We start from the raw sequence: 17899 nt of genomic DNA on the forward strand, positions 1-17899 counted from the left end.
CTCCCTTGCTTTACGCATTAGGGGATCTTTAAATTGCAGCGTGTCCAGCCTACAGAGTACACCTCGTGGATGTGGCTTGTTTCCTACATGGAAACTTGGGATACGCTGGACCCTATCCACTGTAATCCGCTCAATGGCACAGTCACCTGTATACATTTGAAAGATTTCCTGGACAGTCACTGGCAAATCACATTGTTCCACAGACTCAGGTATCCCCCTTATACGGATATTTTTCCGTCGCTGACGGTCTTCTAATTCATCCATTTTTGACCATAGGCTAATAACCTGGCTATGCAGCCCCGCAATAGCATCTTGTGCCGCTAATTGCGCTTCAATGACTGGCTGTACCACCACTTCAATAGCCTCCAGTCTCTTATGAAAAGAATGCAGATCTGATTTTAAATCTTCCATACCTGTTTTATGTGCTTCTTCTAATCTTTTGAAGCCTTGCTCCATACTTTCTTTTGTTGGGAGTGTATTTAGGTATTTCCCCAACATTATGGATACCATCTCCTCCACCTCTTTCATTGAGAACTGTCGGGCTCCTGGATCTATGTCTTCTTCACCGCCTCTGTATCTGCTCTGTCTGCGCTCTCGAATGCACTGTGGCGAGGCATGTCTGCCGTTCGTCTCGCTCCTCTCGTCTCCTCCAGCCACTCCTTCTCGCCGGCCCATCTCTCCCCGCTCGCCGCTCATTGGTAGATCAGCTGGAGAGACTGCGTTGCTCGACCCGATCTCAGTCTCCGTGGTATCCGCTGATCGACAGGGGAGCACGCCACCTCCACTACCACTCAGTCTACGAAAGTAAGTCCCGATATTTGACTTCCGGTTAGCGGCACCAGATACCGGCGGGAGGGAATGCTCCTTCTTTCTTTTTTTTGCTGTTTCTGTTGTGTTTCCTCATTAGGGAAAATTGTTATCATACTTACCGTAATTTTCTTTTCCTGGCTTATACTCATGTCGGCATACCACGTGCCCCGCCGAGCTTTAAATCCCCCGTGCTACCCGCTGATAGGAGCGGCTTATTGGCCGGCCAAGTACGGCCCGACTGCGCCTGCGCGGCCACCAGCGTCCCGCCGTCCCCACAGCGATACACGCGATTGCGCAGATCTCGGGACCCAGACGCCGGCGCCTGCGCAGAAGGGATCACGCTCGCCGCTGCCTCGCGGCGAAAGAAAAATAGGAAAACCCTGAGATCAGAGCTCCCCACATACCTGCCTGACGGACACCCGCTCCCAAGGAGATTTACAGCCAGCGGAGGGGTCTTCCAGGCTCGGGAGAGGCTGAATCCGGCTGGGAGATGGCAGGGAGGATCCAAGAACTGTGGCCTGGAGTGAGGAAAAAAAGAGAACAGGTACTGGGGGAGGGAGCTTGTCTTTTAAAGCTAGTTAAAAGGTGGTCCTGTGGGGTCAGGGGGGAGGAGCTGACCCGTAGGTATGCCGACATGAGTTGAGCCAGGAAATCTCGATGTACAATGTTACAGATAGCCTGCTGAATACTCCTTGGGACCGGGAGTGGGGAGTGGAGAGCGGACCCACGCTAGTTCAATAGACACTAGATTTTCCACTTGACACCCATCAAATCCGGTTAATCTGGTTGATCAGGCATGGGAGCTCAGAACATCAGGCATGGGAGCTCAGAACCCACACGTCCTCACTCCACCATTGCTAGGCTCCTCCTAGTTTCATTATAGACCTTGTTGGACTTTCTGTTCATGATTTGATTTATCCATCTCCTACTCTTGCTGCATTGATGTCCTGGTCTCCTGCTGACTGCATCTGTGGTCCTTTTTCAATATACATACTATTCCCAGTGCTAATCTATTTTATGAAGTAGGAGTTACCCGAGTAAGATGCTACGCCTTAGCTCTCATTTGTTTTTCTGTATAATGGTTATCCGGATTGTGTCCCTTAATGCTAAAGGTTTTAACAGCCCACATAAGTGGAAAACCTTGTGGTCTTATGCTAAAATACTTCAATGTGATATATTATGTGTTCGAGAAAACCCATTTCCATTGTGATAAACCTCCCTGTTGCTCTCATAAAGGTTTCCCTCATATTTTTTTTCCGATTCTGCAGCTAGGAAAATAGTGGTTTTGATAGCGATTTCTAATTCAGTGTCCTTTTAGAAACTTTAATATATTTCTGATCTTATGGGGCCTTATATAATTTTGGTCTGTGGATTGAACCACTCTATGTACACTTTAGTTAACTTTAGTTAAGGTGATTCAGAGAGGCCATCTTTTATTATGCAGAGATTTTAACTCTATTATTGATCGTTCATTGGATATCTCTTTCCCTAATTCTCTACTTACTATAGCCATACTATCAAGCCCTTCGTCCATAGATCTGACTGATACGATTCATGGAGATGCCTTCATTTGTCTAAAAAATACTTTACCTTCTATTTCACTTCTCATAAAATGTATTTGAGAATTGATTTGTTCCTGGTGGACAAGTGGCTTTACAACATGTTTTATCTGCATCTATCCATGCCATCACATGGTCAGATCATGCCCCTATGAGGCCTTTTAATTCAATTGACTTCTAGGGAACAAAAAAGGTTGCAGCAATTAACGGACCTTTTAGCTCATATCACTAGCCAGGAAGTGGTTAATAAACACTCTTTCTCTCACTCTATAGATGCTGACCTCTTAGCTTCCAGAATGGATTTACAACTTTTGCTTCTTCAGAACTATGAGTAGATGCTTAAAAGATCTAGAATCCTCTATAATTCACAGCCCAACAAGGCGGGTAAAATTATTGTATCACAACTTAAAAGGCACCAGAGCAGTGTTAAAATCTCTTGCATGAAACATCTGGTTTCTATGGCTTTTCTTTATAACCCTCAAGATATTAACAATGCCTTTAGTGATTGTTATAGTGCTCTATAAAACTTACATGATATCCTTTCTGTTATCCAACCCTCCCAAGAATTCATTAAGTCTTTCTCAGGTTCCCTTAACAACAGATCTCTCCTAAATATTTGAAACAACTCAATGTGTTTGTGAAAGACCATGCGGTTAGATTAGCTATTAAATACATTCCTAATAAAAAATCCCATGGTATATATGGTTTCTCGGCAGAATATTTTAAGATTTTTAAAGACAAATTAATGCCTTATTTGATTAAATAATTTAACACTGTGGCTTCCTCAGTAGCTTTTCCAAAAGAGATGCTGCAAGCTACAATAATTACCTTACCAAAACCGGACAGAGATAAAGACCAACCCAAAAATGTTAGGCCTATATCTTTACTAAACTCCAATATTAAATTATATTACAAAATGTTCACAAATCGCCTTATTGACATTACCCCACTTATTATTGCCCCTAATCAAGTTGGTTTTGTGAAATCTAGACAAGTGTCAGATAACACTAGATGTATGATACATTTACTTAGATATGTTGAAACCTGTAAAATGCCTTCTCTATTGTTGGAATCAGAAGCGGAAAAGGCATTTGATAGGTTGCACTGGGGCTGTAATATACTCACCTGTCCGTCGTCTTGTAATCGATGTGGAGCTCCAGCTCCCCGACGATGACATCACACAGCTCCTCCTTCCTATGTGGTTTAAGCCTTGCAATTCATTTGCACAGTGTTTGAGCAAAGGAATGAACGCCGGCAATTGGCTGCCATAGCTGAACCTCTCTCAACAGCAGTTTTAACTGCTCTCCACCCTGGAAACTATCGCCTTACTTGAAGCTGTAAAGCTGCCTTGCATTACTGTGTCATGAGATCAGAGAGACACTCATTTAGCTGAAACCTCACCTGGCTGTTAACCTTGCCTTGCTTTGTCCCTAGCAAGATACACTGACTATGTTGCTACAACTCCACCTGGCTGTTAACTCTTGCTTCTCAACTCCACCAAGATACTGACACGAAGCTACAACTCCACCTGGCTGTTAATCCTGTTCAGACCGTAGCAAGTTATTCTGACTTGCAGGAGTCTTTGCAACTTGCATGCATCCTATTTACAAAATTGCTCACAGACTGCGTTGTATCCAGAAGGCTCCCAAGAACACCCGTCATAGCTACTAAACTGCAAGTATTATTATTTTACCATTGACTATTATTGTTTCAAGAGAATCTCAAGAAGTGAAGTAACTTCCCCAAGATTTCCTCAACTTGTTATAGACTGTGGCCTCCCTCAGCAACGCATGTTGCCAACCATTTCAATGATATGAACATTCTAATTATCTTCCTGTATGATGAATAGTGTTACATACCACACACTGTTAATAAATAATCAAGCTGGTTCATTGATCCGTAGCTGAGATCCAGTTCATTACAAATACTTGCCTGTGCGTTATAGGGGCTACTAACCTACCAACTGAGAACTATCTAGTGTTCTCTATTGCTTTGTTTTTTCTGAATATATTAATTCTGCTATTATGGCATTGTATCCTAAACCCTCAGCCTGGGTGTTTACCTCTGGTATGCAATCTGCAAAAAATTCTCTATTACCAATGGGATACAACAAAGGTGCCTTTTGTTTCCAACCCTATTCTCTGCCTTTTGCTATAGCAATCAAAGAACATCCCCCTATTGCCAGAGTGACTATCGCTGGCTATTCTCATAGGATAAGGCTTTTTGCTGACGATGTTATTCTTTTTTTAACAAATCCTCTGCATTCACTTCATGCAGTATAGGGCGTTATCAAAGATTTGGGGGATTACAAAATTAATGTTCCTAAATCCTGTATCTTAAACCTGGGGGTCTCTACCAATCTTGACACTTACATCAAAAGGGAATTCTCATATCGATGGGAACCAATTTCTATTCCGTATATGGGTATTCAACTTACCTATCCTGTTACTAAATTATTCCTAGTAAATTTTCTGTTGTCTTCCACCAATCTAAACTCTTGTGCGTAGGCTGTGTGGCAGCTTTTAAAATGACAAGTTTACCGAAAATTCTATATTACTTTTGAACACTTTCTATTCCCATTCCACAGAGTTTTTTTTTTTCATTCTAACATCCGCTCTTTTATCTGGAAAGGGAAACAGCCTAGAGTTTCCTATTCTATCTTGGTGAAATATAGGTCATTCGGTAGATTGAGAATCCCAATAATGTATGATTATTATTTAGCTACTTAATTGGACCAAATGCAATATTGGCCAACTCTAAATGCTACTAAATTGTGGATCTCTATTATGCAATCCTTAGTGCTTGACAATAATTTGGAAGCCTTTTTACTGGCAGTTTCATTGTCTACTTCAGTATCAGTTTCATTATACTCAACATTTATAGCCCTTGCAACAATCTGGCGCAAAGTCCTAGCAAACTGTAAACAGAATTCCTCTAAACATCTTATACCAGGGCTCAAAATTTCAAGTCCTGAGCTACTAGCCAGGTCTTAAAAGTTACTCACCACCAGTTGCCCCACCTAACCCCTACCTTGCCTTAACTCCACCAGGTCAGCGGTGTGACGCACAGTACAGATGTCAGTGGTGCAATGCCTAATACAGAGGCCAGCTGTGTGACGCACAGTACAGGGGTACTGTGGTACAGAGATCCTCCATGTATCCTCTTTTCCCCCTGCATAACTTTCAGGCCGGGTGTCTCACTGTCTCTGCAGTCTTCCTCCCAGCCTATGGCAGCTGAACTGGGCGGAGGAAGCTGCAGAAGACAGCGGAACTGACTGTCATCGAGGGGATGCGCCGCCGGCGGGACCAGAGATGGGACACTACCGCTGCGGCGATCGTTTGCTTCTGTTCTCTCTTCTCTTTCTCGGCCGCTCTGTAGCTGCACCTTTAGAGGAGGAGAAGAGAGAACAGAAGTGTCCCATCTCCCACCATAGGCGCACTCCCTTGATGACATTCCACTCGCCCCCATGCAATTTTCACTCGTCAATTGCGAGGGGGCGAGTGGAAGTTTGGAGGCCTGACATATATGATCTATAGGGCCCCCTCATCTGTAGAAAGTCCCCCCCAGTAATGATGTACAGTGTGTTGTGTGTATATAGGGGGATATACAATCTTCTACAATATGGGGGGGATATATATAATCTATAGGGGCCCCTCACCTGTAGAAAGTCTTCCTCCCCCGCAGCTTCTCGCCGTCCTCCTCCTCAGTGCCCCGGCAGATATAATAGTCCCCTCAGACTCCGAGGATCTGTCCCCAGAACAGGACCCCAGACAACTTCGCATTCCGGCAGAGGAGCAGGAGGGATGCCGGAATGGCAGCGCTCTGTTCTGGGCTCAGTCCCACACCAGAGCCGGACACCATCTCCATCCCCAGCAGCAGCCCGTCCGCCTCCATTTCTCTGGGATACCCGTCTGTGCACTGTCTCTATGGCGACGCATCTTGTCTCCAGGAAGTGAGGTCACAGCAACACGTCCCCTATCCAGGAAGTTACATACCTATCTCAGCAACACAGTCCTTAGAAAGGTGCGTTCTATCCATTGCTGACCGCCTTTCTCGGTGACGTCACCATTCCTTGCTCGGGCAGTGTCAAAGGGTCTGAAAGCACTGGCCCTGAGCTGTCAACGCCGTCGGCGCACCCCCTCGATGACATTCCACTCGCCCCCACACAATTTTCACTCGCCAGTTGCGAGGGGGCGAGTGGAAATTTTGAGTCCTGTCTTATACCACTTCCCTTGTCAGTATTAGTGATGAGCCGAACACTCCCGTGTTCGGTTCTAACTCGAACTTTCGAACATGGGAAAAAGTTCTAACTCGAACTTAGAACAGACTGACTGCAATTATAGACTGCTATAGTACACTGATAGAACGCTGATACAAGGCTGAGAGAAAACTGATAGAATGCTGATAGATCAATGATACTACGTAGGGCTGCGGGGTAAGCAGCCTTATATAGAGTGCTGCTGGGACTTAGCAGTAAGCCATGATTGGGCAAAGTCATCATGACTTTGCCCAATAAAGGCTCTCACAGTTATCTGTGCCCTGACTGGGCAAAGTTTTGCACCTGACCTATGGTCAGGTGCAAGGCTTTAGCTATTTATGGCTTCACAAGGCCTTGTGGGGGGCTCGGTAGGAGAACAGCCCGCCAAACACCCTGATAGTGTCACAATCCAGCAGGCAGTATTCTATTGGATCTCAACTGCGGAACTAACACTCTAGGTGTAAGGGTTCGGTCAGTCATGCGGAACCCCAATACACCCAGTGCGATGGGGTTCCGTTCCACATCATGTACTCGTCCTAGAGTGTTACATGGATATGACCAATGAGGGTCTCAGGTATAAGTCTAGGTATTGTGAGTATACTATCAGCCTCAAGTGGAGGCGTGTGGTGGGTTGTAGTTTTCCACTGCAGGAATCAATTAGGGAAGCGTTTCCTATCACTCCTTTCCAATTCACAATGGTGGTCACTGGTGTGGCAGAAATAATAACATGCATTCACTAACTCCCTGGGAGGTTATAATGCGGTGGATTAGCTAAGGTTATCTCCAGCAGAGCAAGGTTATGCAATCTGTAGTAATCTGCAATCAGGTATGTTCAGTTGGTATCAATGCACACAGTTCATGGCTAGCATATACATCTGATATGGTTTGAAGTGGCTACCAATAGGTGGGGGAAGATCCCCTTGTACTTGCGGTTCAGGAGTGGAGAGAGTTCAGGTGAAACAGGAGGTATTCCTGTGTAGCAATGTGAGCCGCAGCAGCTGGCAGTAGCTGAGTCCCCCCGACAGGGAGGCTGAACCCCTCACTTAAGGCTGTGGATGGTCTGTGGCTCTGTTTCCCACAGAGTCAGTCGCTCGACGTTCCACAATGATTGAACACCGAGTGACTGACTCAGCTGTGTTTAAGAGAGTGAGGAGGCGCCACGCCCAGGGGGAGGAGCCGGCCATGTCATCACGGCACACCTGTCCGAGTCAATCCATGACACAAAGTTTGTGTGTTTGGCGAGCACATGAACTAGCGATGTTCGAGTCAAACTCACGTTCGACTCGAACATCAAGCCCAACACTACTCCTCACTAGCTTCAATATCTAACCTATCCGACTACATCAAGGTATTACAATTTATGTCTTATAGTAAGTCCTATCCTACTCTTTTTTTCCCTTGCCTCTGAGGTGTGGGGCCACTGAAAATATATTTCTCCCAATAAGCAAAGTATTTCTTCTTCTATGCAAACCTGGAAGGATAAAAATACGGGATCTAAATTTATATCTATTCTCAATTGTGCAAGGGATTTAAAACAAGTATTCTCCATGGACCTGTGGCAGAAGTCAATCAAGGTGAGCTACTTAGCTTCTAAATGTGTGGGTCACTGGTAGAATTTTCAAAAACCCTTATATAGGTGGCATACGACCCCATACAAACATGTGCAATTTTATCCAGATGTTACACCACTATGTTGGAGGCAATGTGGCTGTATTGGTAATCTCCTTAATATCATAATATCATGTGGGAGTGCAAGAGCCTTCATAGTCTTTAGAACTCTATGTTTCCTCTAATTAACAGGGATCATTCGACCACCATCTCCACAAATGGTGTTATTGCATATAGATATACATTTCTATCCCCGAGATTTCTGAATCGTGGTAACTCATGTTTTTATCGCTAGTAGATTGGCTATTTCGAGCATGTGGAAATAGTCTAGTATCCCTTCTGTTTCTGAAGTTATTCATAGTGTCAATATTCATTATCAATATGAAAAAGGTTTGACATTTTGAGACAGACATCATGAGTCGTTTATAGCCAACTGGGAACTATCGGTTCAAATTTCTAAAATCTATTGCTACACTTACATTTTGATGTATTACAATAATTCCTTCATTTGTTACATATTGGAATATTAGGAAGTGTCTCCAATCACATTTTCTTTAATCGTTAATATTATTGTATTTTTTTACCTTTTTATTGCCTACTCTCGATCCTATGTTCTTACTAGCATCTGTTTGTTTACCTAACTGGAGGGTTTATTTGCACTATAGTCTGAACTTTGAGTGCACCTAAACCTTTAATATCGGACTGTATTGATCTTTCTATATGCAATATTAATGTGATCCCTCAATTACTGTACTTACAGAACTTGTTTTTGAGTTATATGGACGATGTGCCACTATTGTGATCATATTTTTTGACATGTTTGTTAACATTCCATTCGGTGTACTGCTTTGATGCTGTTCCTGATGTTTGTTTGCTATTTCTTGGTTTACATTTTAAATTTAATAAAATAATGATAAAAAAACAAATTAATTTTGATTTTATTTTCACAGTTGTCATCTAAAAAAATGTTTCTTACACATAGTTTGGGCATACTTAGAATTATATCCTAAACACATTATGCTACTCCTCCCGAGTAAAGGTACACCACATGTGTGAGACAGAGTCTAGCTGCATAGAGGGGCCCAAAATCCAAGCGACATAAATTACACATCTGATTTCCTGGCTGCTTATCACATTTTTGAAGGCCCTGGAGTGCCAGAACAGTAGAAACACCCATAACAGTAGAAAACCATAATGACACTGGTACTGGATGGTGTTGGTCCTAGCTGGTGCTTCTAATGGATGGTGCTACTGGATGACACTGATACTGACTGGCACTGGATGACACTTGTTCTGGCTAGCACTGCTGCTTGCCGTTGCTGGTACTATATGACACAGGCTCTGGCTAGCCCTAGTTTTGGCTGGCACTGGTACTGGATAAAATAGGATGAAGCTGGTACTGAATGACACTCATAATAGGTGGCACTGGAAGACACCAGTACTGGTAACAATAATATTTCCAAGAAGCTAAATTATTTATTTCACTAATCATTCATCAATTTAGCTAGACTCCCTTGTTTAAGTGATTTTAATCACAAATATAGAACAAAAGTCAGGGATTCTGATTTTATCCACTGCATGTTTGTCCAGGTTCCCAGCACTGAAAGCAAAGACAGTCATGCTACTATCATTTTCAGAAGAGGTCAGCAATAACAGCCTATATACTATATCTCTCTTATGACAAGTGTACTTAAACTGCTTGTGTAATATTTAATACATTAACTTGTTCTCCTCCTAGTGATATAGTATAGTATATTTAGATATAGTACAAATAAATATATTGTCAATTCTAAAATGACTATCAGAACGCAAAACTCATAACCCATGATCATTTCTTGTATCCCAAAATCCAATCACATTTACTTCCATATATTTTATTCTTAACTATTTTAATTGAGCTATTAAAACCAATAATGTTTGATGTTATTCCAATCACATCTGGGCATTTAATGCCCTTAGCTTTAGAGCTTGCCTCCTGCTAGGCTCACACGGCATGTTCTTATAACTATTAACAAATTATACATTAAATGCATATTCAAAAAGAAAGTTGTAGTTCTTGCCCGCTAACTGATATGCAATTTAGGACTAGCTAATACACTGAAGCTAGTAAGGTGATTTGGAAAAGCAATACAATGTCTTATTCATGATTTGATTGTCTTCGGGTCAAATGAATTTGGTGACAATCTCATGTTAATGTGAGAGAAAGTGAATAGACATGCATTTTGTTTACATCAGATCTGCTTCTTTACCCATACAAGTCTATGAGAATGCAAAGGCAAAATGCAAAAGCAGCTTCATGCAGCTTAGAAGATAGTTAATTGCATATCAGAAGGAGGTCTACCGCAGGTCAAATATACCTGTTCATAAGCTGCAAATGATCTCAGAAGCGTGAAATGTAAGCAGAATGCCTCTGAAAGCAAGCTGCATTTGCCTATCAATGCAAGCTGAAAGTCTGTCCACAAAAATCCTTCGTCATATTGCTTTTTGAATACCCAGTTATCCAAATCACTACTCATCCCAGTAAGGCAGAACTCTTTGACTTAAAATCCACCTTTGCAAGTGTAAAATACTTTTCTAAATGCCATTATGAAGCCTACATCAAGTGGGGAGAAAGGTTGAAGAACATCCACAAGTCCTTCAGGGAGGGAATTTTGAGTGGCAGATTAGGTTTGACACACAGGACGTCTATTGAAATCAGGAGAATCTAAATGAGTCACCCTTGAACTATACCAAACAGATTTAACATTTCCTGTATTATAATTATGGTGGATTTAATTGGTCACTGAATCCCCACAGAAGAATGAAAATATGCGTAGCAATAGCAACACTGCCCCATAAACATTTAAAATAAAAAAAAATCAGCTTAGACTGTAATACTCACCTCCACTCTGGTGCTGTTCCCTACAGTAGTTCCTTTTTGCCACAAGATATCCTTAGTCTTATGGGTTGAATGAATTGTTTCGCAATCCAGAAGACTGAGGACATATTGTGAGTGCAGGGCATCATGGACCCACTTCCCTCCTTAGAAGGGTGCCCTGCACATACATTGTGAAAATGTAGAGAGAGGTGCTGAGGTTTTTAAGGACTGATAACCACTGAGGAAGATGCAAAGAGGAAGAAGACCCTTGCTGTCATGTGACTGGCCTGGAAAATATAAGCTTTAAAGAAGGCAAAATCCAACTGCCCTCCCCCATTACCAATTTTGTTTGCAATTGCACTGTTTTGAGCAGATCCATCTTATGGACAGCATGCAGTTCTTTGCATTATCCCCTATATCTAACCCATCCTTCACTGTCTAGCAATGTGACTGTCCTATATAGGTGCTTTGTAGTTCTTATTTACGGTACGGAGGCTACCATTAATTAACATTTAAGACTGTATATTTTTTGGAAATGTCTTATGTTGCCTTTTGCAACTATACAAGCTTTACCTGGATTATGTTTTCCATGGAACTAGAAGTCCTGCAGCTAGAATCTATAATGACTAATGCAAGATACTTCTGTGTGAAAGGTTATGCCCTTTTGTTGACTCCATACTCCACTTATGCAGCTCTGGGCAATGCTATTTAGTGACCCACTATGAACTTGTCCCTTTTTCTCTCTCTATAAGCTGCATCAGGACTCTAGACCACGTAGGCATTTATTTTGGTTCTTCTGCTTCTCTATGTACTGTATCTCTGTGGAGAATGGTCTTTCTTTTATTGGCTTTCCAAGGTACTTTACTGTATACTGTTCATTACTGTAAAATATGCCTGTACATTAGGACACCAATTGTCTTTTATTATTATGTGCAACTTGATCTCATATGACAACCTGGGCCACTGCTGATATATATATATATATATATTACATTCTTACCTGTCTATGTACTATTTGTAGATATGCAGTGTTAAAAACAGGTGAATAAAATAGTTTGTTCCATTTTGATTTTTTTTAAGTACTGCTCAATTTTTTTTCAATTTTTTTTGTATGGTTTTAGTTGGTAGATATTAGATAGAATCACTTTCTGTAAAATGCTACAACAAGACTATTGCAAAATCTGACCTACATATGATATGAAAGGAATGATCAGAAAAACATTTTGGACATTGTGCCATTGTTGCTTCTTTTTGTCCAAAGCCAAGCAATAAATATGCTGTCATAACCTGATCCTAGTAAGAGTGCATTAAAAATGAAGGAGCCCTAATAATTAATTTATATTGCCAACAGGAAACATATAAAAATATCAAGCCGCATAAAAGCTTTTAAAGTGATACATACATAATATGGCTAGATTGGCTGAAGCAGAATCTAGCTTGGTATGTTAAATTGGGCAAAACATTTTTTTCAAAGTGCAGCCTTTTTTTCAAAATGTCTTTTGAATAGTTTATATTTGACGAATGTGAACATTAACCCTGCTTTGCAGAGCCCAGCATATTTTCAAGTTATACTTTTAAGCAGACACATTGCCAATGCCCATATAAATGGTTATACATCCTATTCAAATTGAATATTACTTCCTCTTTTATGCAGTCACCAAACTCCGCTAATACCAGTTACTGTAAGTCCAAGATGAATAAATATATACAGTACTTTACTATTTATATTTCAGAATATTGTTCTATTGTAAGTTACAAAATGTTTTAAAATGTTTTAAATATTTTATATAAGATGCTGATATTTAGAGTACAGTACAGTGTTTTGAAATGTCAAGTACTAGAAACACATTCTTACACCAGCCTTTTCAGAAATACTGTACATCCTAAATTGTGCTACTGTCAGCGAACACCTGCTCAAAGTTTCATACTCTCAGCCTATTGTTTTAGAATGTAATGAGAATACATCTACCATTGGTTGTAGAGGTAAACACACAGAAAAATGTCTTCTTAGCAAGGAACCTTTTATTAATTTTTATCAAAGAAAACTTTGATCAACTGTAAGTTGCAACAGCACAGAGGTAGTAGAAAGGGGAGCTAGGATGCAGTTTCATTTAAGATTAGTCACTATTATTTCTATGGTTAACTAGCACTGACCCATTTACCATGTACAGACATTGGGACATGTGAAGGACATGCAAAAAATCTTCACTAAAGTAACTTATGCATATTGTGTATGTTCTGATTTTCCTTACAAGCCATTGCTTCTGTATTTAGTGAAATCACCAATACAAAAATCCCTGCTGCAGGATCATAGGCAGTGATGTCTGTGTAAATGAAGTTGCAAAACAGTGTTTGCCAGCTGCATTGATCCATAAATTGTAAAAAAAAAAAAGCAGTGTGCTCCTTTTTAACCTCTTGTAAATACTTATTTAAGCCCATGAAGCCTAATTTACAAAAGTCAAAAAAATATAAGGCATTACATGATATGGTCATGAATATACAACACTATTTAGTATATTAACAATTGGAGGCCATCCCTGATTCCATTTCAGAAAGCAGTTTGAACAAAGTAGAAACAAAGAAAATAACCATGACCAAGGGAAAGCAAAAGGCAAGATACATGGTGATATAAAGAGGTCCCACGATTCCAGAGAGATTTGCAAATGGAAATCAGGAAATGTTAGAGTTCTAGTAATTTGTTTAATCAAAATTGGTTGAGAGGAAATTAGAGACCCAGGGATCCCAGTCCTTGTGAAATTTGGGCATAGTATCTTGTAATTTACCATCAATTTCTCATTAACCAGCACCCAATGTAATCTTTGATTGACTGCTGATAGTATATCGGATAGCTAAACCCCAATAATCACCTGTTTCATGGCTGTCAACACATAAGTCATCAAAGTAAATTGGTGTCTGGAAAGGTACTCAGAGCATACATTTAGTAAGGCTTTGCTCAGATTCATAGGAAGCCATCATTGAAAAAAACATGTTACATATCATATACTTGGGACCAGAGTCTCTGGGAAATTGGGCATGACCACCAGATATGATTAAAAAACACCCCATATCGAACAGCCACAAAAGCAGTTGGGTGAGTAGCTAGGATAGGTTTGAGTGAGCCTGCTGGGTACCATATACCACCGAAGTAAAACTTTATAATTAGATTTTATGGCAGCAGCATTTCAAGAACAAGATTTTTTTCGAGGCCCAAATTTGCTCCCAAGTGTCATCATCCAATGCCCCCCCAATGTCACACTCCCAATTGCATATGTAAGTAAAAGGTTGGTGGATGCCCTTTGAAAACAGAGTAATATATAAGGGGGAGATCAGTCCCGGCGAGTGAGGATCATCTCAACATTTGGTTTCAATATGGGTGAGCAAAAGACGATCGCCTGATAAGCAAACAGTGTTTCACCTGCAGGTATCAGAACAGTTTGAAAGCAGGCAGGCCATAAGCTGTGCATAAAGTGGGAAACGGTTTCACCCCAGAGTTACATAGTTACATAGTATTTGAGGTTGATTAAAGACACAAGTCCATCAAGTCCAACCTATTGCGTGTATGTATGTGATTTTGCAGGTGTTTGCGTGTGTATGAGTCAATGTGTGATCTTGTTCTTAAGTGTACCCCTGCATGTTATGGTCTCTAAGGAAATCGTCCAAAAGCTTTTTGAATGATTCAACAGTCTTAGCTGAAATCACTGCATGTGGCAGCAAGTTCCAGACTTTAACCACTCTAACTGAGAAGAACCCCCTTCGCCCCTTGTGCTGAAATTTTTTCTCCACAAATTTTAGGTGGTGACCTCTAGTCTTGTTACTCAGTTTGTTACTGATGTTACTATCACCATTGAACATCTTGTACATGAAAATCATGTCCGCCCTTAATCTCCTTACTTCCAGCGTGAACATATTTAAATTTTGTAGCCTTGTCTCATAGCTTTGGTCCTCCATCCCCTTAATTAGTTTGGTTGCCCTCCATGGACTCTTTGCAGCTCAAGGATATCCTTTCTGTGGACTGGTGACCAAAACTGGGCCGCGTACTCTAGATGAGGACAAACCAGTGCTCTGTAAATTGGCACAATTATAGACTTGTCTCTGCAGTACATCCCCTTCTTAATACAAGACAGGACTCTACTTGCTTTGTTTACAGCAGCCTGGCACTGCAAGCTATTATTCAGTCTGTGGTCTACAATTTTTTATACAATAAGATTTTATTTGGTTTCAGATATAATATAACAACATTGATACAGGAAAGCCTTATTTCATATATCCTTATACATCTATCTCCATATATATACATACATGTATATCTATGTCTAATATACATCCCTTTATTTCCAAGACTTGTCTATAACAGAAACCTTTATATGTGCACTTTATCATACCCGGGATGTCTACTGGACTCTTGTTTGGACAGATTTAGGTGAGTTATTCCTAAGATTTACTAAGAATTACAGGCCTACAATATAAAACAACAAATTTCCATGAAAAACAATGTACCGCTTTTGGATGCTAAAATCCTGAATAATCAGACCGCCAGGGAGGTTAAAGAAAAACCTTTAATCTGAACCTTTATATGCCTTTATTGCTTTAATATGTATTAATCTTTTTTATTTCTTCTGCCTCTGTCAGTCTTCTCTCTTTAGCTCGGGTCCCCCAGTTTCCTCTTTTCTTTGTTCTTTATACCTATTCCATGGGTTCCACATATCTTCCCTTTGAGAGTCTCGTTCATTTACTGTATATATGCAGTTAGTTCTTCATATCTCTGAATCTTACTTAATTCTACTTCCCATTCTTTAATGTTTGGAACTCTTTGTGTGTTCCAGTATCGTGGGATTAGTATTCTTGCTGCTGCTATAAAGAATCTGAGAAGATCCCTTTTGTTCCTGGATATTGGTCCTGGGAATATTGAAAGAAGAGCTATTTTAGGTGATGGATCCTCTCCCGCTCCCATTACCCAGAACTAATTTTGTGACCAACGGTTGCTTGTAGATGGTGGACGAGCGGATGGGAGGAGCTTGCAGATAGCGGCGCAGTCCCGCGATGCAGATGTGCTGAGAGCTAGCCCCTTTATGGGGCCCTGGACCCAGACACCGTAGACGGTCTGACAACCTCATACCCCCCGGCAACCCCACTGCAAACATGAGCGGCAGAAAAGGAAAGTGGAAGAAAGGACAAGCGCAAGATAAGAAAGTGAAAGCACAGGAGAAGAAGCCGCTGGTGGCTCGATCGTTGAAAACGGACATAGAAACTTTCTTCTCTGGGGCTAATGCTCCCAAATCTTCAAGGGAAGAGGTTAAGATGGCGTCCTCACGAGGAACATCTCCTAATAGATCTGGAACCTCCTCACATCTATCTGGAACGACAGAGTCTTCCCCAAGGTATGGATTACAGGTAGTGCATGAAAATACACATCTTTCATCTGATGAAGATCAAGAATCAGGTAATACATCTTTGGACCCTAAACTGTTATTAGAGCAACTACCCTCCAAACGTGATATGGAATATATGTTTAAAAGATTTGAACATATACAGTACATAAGCAAGATGTTGCCGGGCTACATGAAGCAATACAGGGGGTCCATGAACGGCTAGATAAAATAGATGCATATCAGGGATTGTGTCATGCTGCCATTGAGGAATTGCAAACTGCAGTCAAAGGACAATATAAATGTATTCAATCAATGTGGCTACATATGGATGATGTGGAAGATCGCAATAGGAGGAACAATCTCAGAATTAGAGGTATCCCTGAGACTGTAGTGGCAAATGAGTTGGAAACTACTGTGAGAGACATATTCAACTCTATACCTGATCGCCCAGCACAGGATCCAATTGAAATTGATAGGGTGCATAGAGCTCCAGGGACTTATAATCCCTCTATGAAACAAGCAAGGGATACTGTATGCCGTATTCACTTTTTCAGAATAAAAGAGGAGATATTAAACAAGGCCAGAGAGAAGGGTACTATTGACATGGAGGGGACCACAATCAATTTATACCCAGATCTGTCAGCACGAACTTTGGCTCGACGTAAGGCTCTACGCCCCCTCACTATCCTTCTTAGAGAAGGTAACATACCATACAGATGGGGGTATCCCTTCCAACTAATGGCCCGGAAAAATAGAAAAGCTGCTATCCTCCGATCACCAGATGATATGGAGGCCTTCTCAATGGCCTTGGGGATTCCTACAGTTGAACTTGGCCTGATCCACCTATTTCCTTGTCTCCATTACCTAAGCTATCTAAATGGACAGAAGCTCCTGTCTCTAGGGGGAAAAAAAACAATAAGAAGAAGTAAAATGTTTGAAGGGGGGGAAGGGGTATAAATAAGAGCAAAAGAAGCAACCAGATATTTATCTGTGTTATGTACTGGTACTTATTGATATATTTATTGACATTGACATAAGGTATCTAGATTCTGATGTACGGGGATATATGGACAGAAAAGGTGATACGTTTGTTGTGTTAGACTGTGGTCTACAATGACCCCCAAATCTTTTTCCATTTCTGACTTCCCTAGTGGCGTTCCCATTAATATGTTGCCCTCTTGCTTATTTTTAACCCCAAAGTGCATTACTTTACATTTATGGACATTAAACCTCATCTGCCATATAGTTGCCCACTCCCCTATTTTATCCAGGTCCTCCTGTAATGTTATGGTGTCTAAGTCCATGTCTATTACCCTCCCAATTTTGGTATCATCAGCAAACACAGAAGCATGACTACTCACACTCTCCCCAATATCGTTAATGAACAGGTTGAATAGCATGGGGCCTAGCACAGAGCCCTGAGGCACACCGCTCATGA

This window comes from Nanorana parkeri, unplaced genomic scaffold (genome assembly GCF_000935625.1).
Source record: "Nanorana parkeri isolate BGI_ZX_2015 unplaced genomic scaffold, ASM93562v1 scaffold1063, whole genome shotgun sequence".
NCBI classification, from domain to species: Eukaryota; Metazoa; Chordata; class Amphibia; order Anura; family Dicroglossidae; genus Nanorana; species Nanorana parkeri.